The sequence below is a fragment of the Eurosta solidaginis genome, chromosome 5 (genome assembly GCF_040869045.1).
Source record: "Eurosta solidaginis isolate ZX-2024a chromosome 5, ASM4086904v1, whole genome shotgun sequence".
NCBI classification, from domain to species: domain Eukaryota; kingdom Metazoa; phylum Arthropoda; class Insecta; order Diptera; family Tephritidae; genus Eurosta; species Eurosta solidaginis.
The window spans coordinates 128,679,419-128,691,585 of record NC_090323.1 but is presented as its reverse complement, the minus strand read 5'-3'; the positions used below and the strand labels follow the sequence as shown (position 1 = coordinate 128,691,585).

At 36.0% G+C, this 12,167-nt stretch overlaps 1 protein-coding gene and 1 pseudogene across 3 annotated transcripts in view; one reads left to right on the top strand and one right to left on the bottom strand.

The window, feature by feature from the left end:
• Positions 1-12,167, top strand: part of Rsph3 (Radial spoke head protein 3) — a 355,555-nt gene that overhangs the window by 157,259 nt on the left and 186,129 nt on the right. The window lies entirely within an intron of this gene.
• On the bottom strand, positions 6,005-10,488 carry LOC137252889 (uncharacterized; annotated as a pseudogene).

Here is a 12,167-nt window from a genome sequence, read left to right as displayed (position 1 = left end):
ATAGCTAACAATTTCGAGTATTCAATAATACAATTTGACGAAAAAAAATCGACCCTTGTTAAATGGTTTAACCGGCTGTATAAAACTCTCTAGGTACTGCTTAGAAGTTTCTTTAACTACCCTGCAAAAACGCTCTCGTCATTCCACGTCATTTGACTAGCTATTATACAGTCATAGGTTATATTCCTAGTCACATTTGCATGAGCGTGGGTAAGTTTTATGACCAAATTTTTGTGTAGGGTAATTATTTTGAAGTTCATACAAGGCTGGTACTTACACGACCGCCAGAGTACGTACCGTGGGCCTCTGCCGGCGTCGTTACTGGTGATGTTGTTGTTGCTGATGAAGTTGTCGCTGTTGTTGGTTATGGCGCGCGGTCTTGGGCGCGCTGTATTGGTACTGTTGGTGATTGTTGCGCTCTGGTCCGAGGTGATCAAGTGAACCTGGTGGCAATAAAACTTCGTGTTGACCTTTACGATCTGGATGACTTGGTGCTAACTTTGGCGTTCGTTGCATTACGCTGCAGTGTACTGCTGGCCCTGGAGGCGGAGGTGGTGTTGGACGCTTATCCAAAGGTGGTGGTGTATGTCGTAAACGTAGAGAAAGGAATTTATCTTCGGATTCGGTTTCTCATCAACAATTTGTTTAGTGCCGTCCGTATCCGAATCGGAATCACTAGAACTTTCCTCACTAGGTGTGACTGTGAAACGCCGACCTACTACTTCAACTGGATATTCTTTCCGTTGAGCTTGTGTCCACACAACACAACCGTTGTAAGGTTTATTACCACCCAAAATAGACGAGTAAAAACGAGGTTTGTCGGAATGAACTGGTCGGTACTTTGCGCTATCGACTCTTTCCTAGTTTCTGGGCATTTTCCCGTTTGTTATTTTGGTAGTTGGGTGAAGGAATCGGCCTGCGGTTCCTAGTTGCAGTCCTTTGGTTTTTCACAATACTCTCTTGAAAATGTGCACAGCACGCGAGGGTGTTGTGCGATGAGTTGAATATAGTTGGGGCCGTGCAGTTGAGGTAAGCAATAGTGCTAATGAAGCAGTCTCTGAGCTTGACGCCTTTGGTGTTGAAGTTGTGTCCTAGATGTTATACGATCCTTTTGGTATGGTCGCAGGGCCGCCAAAATTTAGGCTGAAGCAAATCACAGATCTTCTCGTTGGTATAACGCCTTATAGGACTAGCTTTACGATAAACCTTTTTGGTTTTATAAAAATTTTCGATTAACTGCGCAAGTAAAAAGCTAATTCTTGCGTTTTTTCCCGGCCGGAAAACTCGTCGCTATCTTTTCTTTTCTTTCTTAAAATTTTTCCTCCTTCTTGGTGTTTCTACGACCGGAAACTCGTGGCCTGTTTTTCTTTACTTTTTTAAAATTTTCTTACTCTTTTTTGGTGTTTCTACGGCCGGAAACTCGTGGCTTTTTTCGCTAGTGATCGCCGGTCTTTCTTTCTTGTTTTTCGATACTTTTGTATCGCAACTTTCGCCCCATCACCAGTCACTAGGTGTGTTCGCACGAAAACGCTCCCAAGTGGACCGTAACCGTAGACCATAACAGCAGACCGTAACAATGTCTTATAATCAACGGATCATATATAAATGAACTATCTGTGCATACAATTCATCAGTTTTCGCTTAGAGTTAGTCCAGGATATAAAATCTCAGAAACAACTGCTAATGTTATATATTTACCGGTTAATACACGTCAAATAAGCACTCTAGTTCTTAGAGTTGTTGATCAAACTGGTAGCTTGGTTAATTTTCGTGGAGAGAACATATCAATAAGACTGCATTTAAAACCTATCTAAAAATGATAATTTTTAATAAAAAGCCACCGCATACAGATTTTTTGAATAGTTTTCAATCAGCCTCAAAAGTATTGGCTACAAAAACAAAAAATCTACACTCTAAAGAAGCAAAAACTCCTGTTTAAAATTGATTTAACCCCCGCGAATAAACAGTTCCTAATAAATCTAGGATTTAGTTTAAAAAATAGGTGATATAATAATCGTTTTGTCCAAACCCATATTTGATACTAGTATAATAAAAAAGGATTACCATAGCTACATACCATATCTGCAATCGTTTCAAAACAATGATGAAATTCGGATCCCTATACAAAATCAAGACCTATATGTGTTACCTAGTTAGAGTATTTTATACATTGCGGGATTCATATCAAATAGTAATTCGCAATTTTCAAAAACTGTGCAGCTGCTTAAAAATTGTATGGCGTATTTATTCGAGGCGATTCGATATGGCATTAATGGAATAGAAATTGATCGCACTAGAAAGTTGGGTATTGCAACAGCAATGAAAAATTATGTATCACTTAACGAATTTGAGAGTAAAAATCTAAAAAATGCAGGGTGGTGTCCATTTGAAAATATTAGCCTAAAGACTGGACATTTTAATTTTTGTATACCGTTGAAAACCCTGCTTGGATTCGCTGAAGATTTTGATAAAATTATTGTTAATTGTAAACATGAATTAATTTTAATATGAGCCAAGGAAGATGATGCTGTTATGATGTCAACTACACCATCAGAAAAGCTTTTATTAAAACTTTTAAATATTACGTGGAAAATGCCACATGTTCAACTTTCTGACTCGTATCTGTTAACTATGTTGAGAACAATTAATAGCAAACAACCACTATACATTTCGTTTAGAAGTTGGGATGTTTATCATAACCCGCCTCTACAGGAAAGCACTAATATGTTATGGAATGTCAAACTGGTTGGTGAACATGAAAGACCTCGCTATATTATTTTAGGATGAAAATAAATTTACACATTGTGACTAAAGTTCACCTCAACTCCACCATATGATGATCTTAATACTAAATTTGATCGAAATCGGTATGCTCTATTATATGACATGTATGTAGGATTTCTTACAATTTTCTTTCATACAAAAACTTAACGCACTTTTGTTTTAACCAATTATTATTCAATTCATTTAATTATTAACAAATTATTATTTAATTATTATTTAATTAGTTTTTATTTATTTTTAGTTTGAAATTACGACATTTAGCGACATAAATGCGATCTTATTTTATAAGCTTCTCGAATCGTACTAAATTCATTTATTCGGAAAAAAATATATTTCAAAAATCAAAGGTTGCTTCATAGGTTACAAAAATAATAAAGGTGGTTTTAATACACAAGTGAATAGTTCATCACTCTACATCCAGCATCTCTATATCGACCCCGAATGAGTTAGACCACTTTTTCATATATGCTGCAACTGTCGATGTCTTGCCCGGTCCCTCGTGATCACCTACCTTTTCAACTTGATATCGACCATGGTTTAACTTTTTAACTACTCTATTAAGAATTTCGGCTTTAATTTTAAACCACTTCCGAATTGGGTTCTTTTTACAGCTAATAAATCATAAATTTCATAACTTGTTTCCTGTCTTCTTCGAAAATTATATGATGTTCTGTTTTCCTACTGCATATGAGAAATATTTTCTTCTTCATTTAACTCATTTACGGCTACATCTTCTAAAAGCTCTTGAAGCTGTGGCACATTGACCAACCGCATATCAATTCCTGTTATAATCTTAAATGGAGAATGCTTTGTGCTTCGTGGAGGTGAATTATTTATGAACTGTTGCACGCTATCTATGTGCTTGTACCAATTATTTGGTGTTTCTGTGCATAGTTTCGATAACATAGGAATCACTATCTTATGCATCCTTTCCACCTGTCCATTTCTACGTGGCACTCCTTTTGTGATTAATAAATGCTGAATTTTTTCACCCTCACAATATTCTTTAAATAAATTCGAAGTAAAAGCAGCTCCCTTGTCAGAAATAATACGCTTTGGGTTACCAAATATTGCTGCTTGTTTCTTTAGCCTAACAACTACTGCTTCTGCTCCGGTATTCTTGGTGGGATACAACCAAACAAACTTGCTAAATGCATCTACGACTACAAATATATAATTATATGACTTACTGGTCATTTCAAGTGGTCCTACGTGATCAATGTGGTACGTCCCTAATGGTTTATCTTCCTTATTAATACAGTTTAGAAATCCTTCTTTCTTTCCTATCTTTGCTTCATTAACGATACATTCTATGCAACTTCGCACCACCTGTCCAACCTTTGCACTAACTTTTGGTATATAAAATGTCTTTTCTAATAGATCCTGTGTTTTATTTGTAGAGAAATGTCCTTGCCTATGTACCATTTTTATGACCTCGTCTTCCATTTGTGCTGACACTACAATCAACTCTTTGTGCGGGTTCTTAAAAAGGATATCATATTTGATATAAAAGTCCTCATACTCGTTCTTTTCTAAAATTTTACGAACTGCATTTGTCCACTCGTCTTTAAGTTGTGCTTGTTAAGTCGTGTAACATTAAGCAATACACCCTACTTAAGGCGTCAACGTGCTTCACTCGAGTTCCTGGCCTATGCTCGATTTCATAATTAAAATCTTGGAGAAACAAAGGCCATCTCGCAATCTTAGGCGGGACTTCTTCCTCTTAATAGTCATTGTAAAAGCATTACAGTCCGTTAAAATTTTGAATTTTATTCCTAACAGGTATATCCTCCACTTCTTTAATGCTTCAATTATTGCTAACACTTCCAACTCATATGACGGATAATTCTCTTCTACAGGCTTCGTTTTTCGACTCATGTACTGCACCGGGTGTAACTGTTGGTCATCTGGATCCTTTTGCAATAAAATAGCCCCATATCCATACTTACTGGCATCAGTATGGACTTCCGTTACTGCACTTTGGGACAATATCCGTAATACTGACGATTTCTGCAAGTGAGCTTTCAACTGCTGAAACGCTGCTACTTCTTTATCTCCTAATTTGAAAGCCACGTCTTTTCTTAACAAGCCTGATAATGGTCTAGCAATAATAGCAAAGTTTTCTATAAACCGTCGAAAATAAGATGTTAGCCCTAAAAATCTCTGTAAACCCTTTTTGTCTGATGGCAATGGAAAATTCTGAACAGCTTTCGTCTTTTCTTCTGATATTTGCTTTGTGCCGTTTTCTATTACGTACCCTAAAAACTCAACTTTACGTTTTAAGAATTGACATTTTTTCCATTTAATGTTTAATCCATGTTCGGAACTAACCTTCAAAACCTCTTTTAACTTCTCAATACCCTCATTTTCATCCTTTGCGGTTATTATCAAGTATATGTTATCACTGTGCGGTTCTGAATTAGCGTTCGAAACACAGCATTAATATACCTACAGAATACAGCTGGGGAATTCGATATACCAAATGGTACTACACAAAACTCATACTGTCCATCACTTGTCACAAATGCAGTGTACTTCCCCGACTGTAGATCTACTGGAACATTAAAAAAACCATTCGACAAATCTAAAGTTGTGAAAACTTTCCCATTTTGCAATCTATCTAATACATCGTCCATAACAACCATCGGGAAATTGTCTCTTACTATCTTTTTATTGAGTTGCCTATAGTTACAACATAAACGTTTCCCTCCATCCTTCTTTGAAACAACCACAATCGGGAAAGCATAGTTAGAATTGCTAGGTACAATTATGCCATCTCTTAACCAATCTTCAATTTGCCTATCGATAAAGTTACGATCTTCGAATGGCATTCGCCTCGGACGTTGATACACCGGTATTTCATCCGACAAAACAATTTCTATTTTTACGGCTGATTGGCAGTTACCCACTGGTATATATTCATCCACTCAACCCGTTACCTCCCTAGCCAAATCTGTATTTAAATGTTTAACGTCTGGTAAATTTATTTCTTTTAACTCATTCAAATTCATTACATCGAACTCTTTTATCCAACTTTCCTTTTCACTTTTTTGACGTATCTCCGCTGTTTGCTTATTTGGTAAATTCTTCTTTTTAAAAACTGCTTCTTCTTTGGTTAGAACTATGTCAACATCCTTCAAAATGGCTTTTTCTAACATCCCTGCGAATTGAATATCACTTTCCTTGACCACATGAAACGTTATATTTAACGATATCCCGTCTATATGTATCGAGGTTTGAAAACGTTTGCACAAGCACTGCATAATTTCCTGTGATCATTGCTCAACTTAGTCTCGCAGCCACTTAACAACAACGTGTCGTAACACATTATGTTCAAAGAACATCCCGAATCTATAAGGGCTTCAAACTTAAAATCGTTAACTTTAACTGTTTTGAAATGTAACTAATTTTTAAATCTTTTACAGAAAGGTTGAAACACCTCATTGCCCAAAAGAATTAACTGTGCCTAAATCATTTTTTATTTCTTTGGAACCCTTGGATTTACCCTTGCACTCAAACGAACGATAACCCACTTCGTTGCACTTAAAACACTTAAATTGCTTCTGTGGGCATTGTACTGCCATATGAGACTTGTCCCCGCACTTCAAACACCTCTTTTGCACTTCTTCTTTTGGCTTTGCTATACCTACTTTGTTCTCCCCCAGTAGTACACTTTGCTCAGTCCTAACCTGTCCTGAATTAGCTTTACGTATCTTTTCATACACTTTCAACTGCTCTTGCAAATCTGCAATATTCTTTGCTTGCTATAACATAGACTTATTATATCTTGAATCTGGAATACCCTCAATAAAATAGTCTATGATACTTGCCTCATCTAAGTTTATTTGTTTAGCTATTTCCATAAGACTGTATAAGTATTCCCGAAAACTTTCATTAGCATGCTTGCGCCTATTCTTTAACAATTTATGAACATCTGACGAACAAAGTTTAGAACCAAATTCAGTTATCAAAGCGTTTCTTAAACTCTCCCAATTTAAAATATTACTTTGGCTTCTTACGAAAAGCTTAGCTGCTCCACGCAAAAGCTGCTTTCCATACACAAATTTTTGTAAATCGTTCCACTTTACAACATCTGCATTTAGCTCAAAGTCATTCACGCAGAATCTAATATCTACAGATCCCTCTCCATAAAACGGACTAATACAATCGCTCATATCTTTAAGAGTAAACTGCTGTTGTCGTACGAGAAACTGGGAAGACTGTATGACATTTTTTTCTTGCACATCATCATATATTGATTGATTAGACTCATCTTCACTCTGATCGTTACGTAGCAACCCGTAGTGCTGGAGTAATCTATTCTGTAATTCACGTTTTAGGCCTGATGTTGAAAGATTTAACTCTGCCAACTTTTCCCTAAGTAAGTTGACTGTCAAATTCATAATTTCATTCAAATCTATTTTTACAATAAAGAAATTTTGGTTCAATACAAAAAAAAAAAACTCTCTTATTTAATAGGAGGCTATTCTTTCAATATCAAGAAACATACATGCATGCAAATATGTACACAAATTTTAATTAACTTCTTTTTGATTACATCTAGTTTTGAAATTTATATACTCTGTTTTTAAAAACAACTATGTTTTCAACTACATTTTACTATCTCTTGTATTATTTCGTTTCTTTTTATTACCTTTGTTAGTTTTGCATTTCACTCTCTATTTACCAAAATTCTGTGCTTCGCTTCTACCTTATTTGATTGTCGTCACTCAGTATCACCAATTTTGATTTCTTCTCTTAATTGCCACGAACTTCACATTTGCTTTCTATTTTCTTGTATCTTCTTTCAGCCTTTATTTCGATTATACATTCACTCCATATTAAATCTTCTTAATTTCTTCAAAATTTTGCTCTTCTTTTACATCAATTTCGTATTTGCGTTCTACTTGATTATTATCTTCATTCAATAAAAAAAAAATATTTCCACTAAATTTGCATTTCTTTGTGTTTTGATTTATATTTCTTTGAACATTAATTTCTTTCTACATATATACACTTGACATTGATAGCGCAATGTTTTGTTTTTTATATAGTTTTTTTTCCGGTTCACACAGCTCCTTTTTTGAATTTCTACTTTAAATTAGCATAAATACATTTGCACAACCTTCTTTGTTTATACTAATTTCACACAGACGGCTTATTGAATAATAAAGGCAATTTTCTACATTAAGACGCTTATTGAGCTCAATCTTCCCTATAAAATTCGAATCTATTATTATTTCATTAGTAGCTAATCGAATGCCTAATGAAGTCAAAAGCACAATGCAACTCTGTTGGCAGCGTTCCGCTTCCGCTTCTTAGTTTTCAAAGCAAATGTCATTGTCTGCATGGCGGAACGATACAAGGTGGCCGCATCGAACAGCTGATTATAACCTTTTTTATTTGATTTGATACATCAACTGCCGGCGCAGTACGATTTTGACATTTTTCCATCGAATTTACAAGTACATGGAATTTTTTTTTGTTTGTAGGTATGTCACCATGCTCCCACCTTGTATTGTTCCGCCATGATTGTCTGTCTCATCCTTCATACTAATCGAGCAGTTACTTCTGTGTGAAAGCAAAAAATTTACGATTTCATTAGCAGGTGAAATGAGATCATTAAGTTTCTGTGTGAAAACAGAATTATCGATTTATTCAATTTTATTTTCTTCTGCTTTATCTTATTTTTGTAAAACTTCTCTTCTTCTTTATCGGTATCAACCTTTTTTTTTTAATATAAACTTCTTTCTTCATTTACTTCTTGTTTTGATTATTCTCTTTCTTTCAACAAACTTCTTTTTATATCATCTTACACAAATTTGGAGTTCACTTCGTATTTTATATTCGGTTTTGTGTTGTCTCTTCACTTTGATTGGGCTTCTTAGTTTTCTTTTTTTTTCTTAAACCTCTTTACATTTGCTTTGCACGCATGTACATTCATATGTACGTTTATACACACATTCTAGTTACTATGCTTGAGTTCCGCTTTATTTAGCTGTACTTTTATTTTAACTGTTCAGCTACTTCCGCTGCCGACGTTTTGATTCGACTATAGGCACCAAAAATTTATCGAAAACAAACATGTTGCAAGCGCAAACTTCGGTGGAAAGCAGCGGAGCGTAACAAAATTCTAGTAGGTCACTTTCACACCACCAAAAACTTTAACGCAATTTTTAACATAATTTAAGCACAGAAATACACTGATTGGAGTTTTAGAGAGTAAAAGTTAAAATTCTGAACACATTACCTGAATGAAAAGTGTACAAATAATTATTAAATAACAAATACAGGCAGTGGTAGTTAACAAATTCTACTGTGGTAAGTGGTGAATGTGACCTACTAGAAGTTTTGTGAAGCTTGCTTCGCACGATTTTTCGTCCCTGCAACATTTTTATTTTCGATAATCTTTGTAGGCACTGCCGACAACCACCTTCGGTTACCGCCGCTGCTGACGCTCTGTTTCGGCTACTGACACTCTGCGTCGACTGCGTTTTTTAAAAAAATTAAAAGTGATTGTTTCTGCCTGCGTCAGCTGCGCTGCTTTTTGGCGTCTCCTTCACATAAAAAACGTTTTCTTCGCGAAATTTACATAAAAATGTTCAAAATAATGCAGTTTTGGAATAAATATGAATATTTTTCATATATTAGAGTCTTGCAGCGGACACAAACACGCGACTTCGTACGACTCAACTTATCTGCTGCTGCTTTCATTGGTTCAATTCCCGGACGAGCCCCCAATTTGTAGGATTTCTTACCATTTTCTTTCATACAAAAACTTAACGCACTTTTGTTTTAACCAATTATTATTTAATTCATTTAATTATTAACAAATTATTATTTAATTAAGTTAGTTTGAAATTACAACATTTAGCGACATAAATGCGATCTTATTTTATAAGCTTCTCAAATCGTACTAAATTCATTTATTCGGAAAAAAAAATATATTTCATAAATCAAAAGTTGCTTCATAGGTTACAAAAATAATAAAGTTGTTTTAATACACATGTAAATAGTTCATCACTCTACATCCAGCACTACATGTATTTGAAATTTCAACAAAGTTACTATGGACGCACTCCCCAACCACTTTTATTACCTGATCAATTTGTTCATCATGCTCCAATAATTGTTTTAGATGTTACACATCAGAATGAATATATAAAAAGCGGTCCCATCGGTATTCGGATTGAGCTAAAATTTCACAAGGCCGTATCTGCAAACACCGCTGCTTATTGTATACTCATCCATGATAAAATGTATCAATATACTCCATTTACAAATGTTGTCAAAAAGATTATTTAGAAAAATAGTAGTAATTTTATGAAACTACACACACACACACAGTATATTACGCATTGCTAACCACGCCAAAATATGGAGAAAAATATAAATAAAAATTTAAAAATTTTAAATAAAAATTGTTTTTATTTATTTGAAAAAGGTTTATTTGAAAAAAAAGTAAATATTTACATTGGAAAAATTTTCCCATGGATGGATGTGGTCATCGGCATGTATTTTGTAGTTTGTTGATATTCTCACATGCATATATATATGGACCAGTATCAGCATGTACACACACACACACAAACTTACAATCAATTTTAAACAATATGTTCAGCCTTCATATTTATTTACCGTTTCATGAAATTCTCACGTACATGCATATGTGACGGCATGTACACACAAATGTTCAATATTCATATTTAAAAAACTTTATAATTTATGTATATGCAGACATGGTTAAGGAGCCCAACTGGAAAATCGTGAGTTCAATATTAAGATAACCTTTAGTTAACAATCTGCCTCTGATCGGGTGCCCGACAGGCCCATTTTGCAGACGAGAAAAAAGGGGGTGGTACTGCAGGTGCCCATCGTCTCCTTTTTGTAGACGGAAAAAAGGGGGTTGGGGGTTGGGGTTGGGGTACTACAGGTGTCCAACTGCTACTTTTTATAGACGAGAAAAAAGGGGGTGGGTGGGGGAATTGGGGAGCAGTCGATCCATTAGAAATCTATGGGACTCTTTAAAAACGCTCGGGTGAAGTCTAGGACACATTAGAAATATGAGGAGACATTTAAAAATTTGCGGCCCTTTAAAAATGTAGGGCCCCCTCCCCATTTAGCGATCCTCTCCTGAACGGCTAAGCTCTGCTAATGGAAAAAAGCTCCAAGCTTTTTCTTATACATCAGCCAGAACAAAACCGGAAGATCAGCCGGAACACAAACCAGAAGATCAGCCAGAACACAAACTGGAAGAACGGATGCGCCACCTAGCGAAATTGTTTAGCTTTATATATATATGTGTGTGTCGGTGTGTATATACTTTTTCCTTTCTCATTTTTCCTTTCTCCATTTGGTCTAGAACCGGCATTTCCATACTACTTATCACATTGAATTCAGAGCAGGATATATCGGGGTATGAATGGAGGGTCCTTGACAACATATATCAGCCTCAGAATCCCCCTAAAGAGGGTAGAGAAGGGGAAAATCTTTAGAAACCCTAGGTCAACGGACTGGTACAAATTTAAGAAAGGTGTATCAGGAAGACTGGGGCAGCCTACAGAGATTGCCACCGTAGAGGAGTTGGAGGAGTAGAACAACTTCTTATCAAAGGCACGGACAACTGCGTACAACAGAGTTTGTCCTCTGAGAGGATTCAAGGGGAAAGCAAAGCCACCATGGTGGAGTAAGGAGCTGAGTCTTCTCAGAGGGCAGGTAAAAAAGATTTTTAAGCTGGCAAAAGTTGCGGAAAGCGAGGAGTGCCTGGAGAATACAGAGGTCTATTGAGGATCTATAAACGTGAAATAAACAGGTCAAAGGGGGTTTCATGGAAGAATTTCTGTGCTGACATAGAATTCTCTGGCGAAACGGCAAGACTCAGGAAAGTGCTATGTAAAGAGATGCAGTCCAGGGACTGATAAAAAAGGAAGACGGGGAATGGTCACACAGTAGTGAATAGTCCCTCGAGGCACTACTTAACACACACTTCCCATCAGGAGATGATGCGAAAGAGTTATGTAACCACGTCTACAGACCTACTACGAAGCGAGAGGTACCAGGATTGGTAACAAATACCAAAAATGAATGGGCAATAACAACGTTTGCTATGTTCAAATCGCTTGGCCAAGGTGGGGTATTCCCTGCTTTGGTGCACATGGCCGGTGGAACGATTATAGAATGGCTAAGAATAATCTTTGAGGGTTGCATAAAACTTAACCACGTCCGCAATCTTGGAGAATGGCTCGAGTAGTCTTCATACCGAAAGCGGAAAAAGCCAGTCATCTGCACCTGAAAGACTACAGGTATATTAGTTTGAAATCTTTTCTACTCAAAATTTAAAATCAAAAATGAACGAGGAATTATTCTCTTCAGCACAACATCCT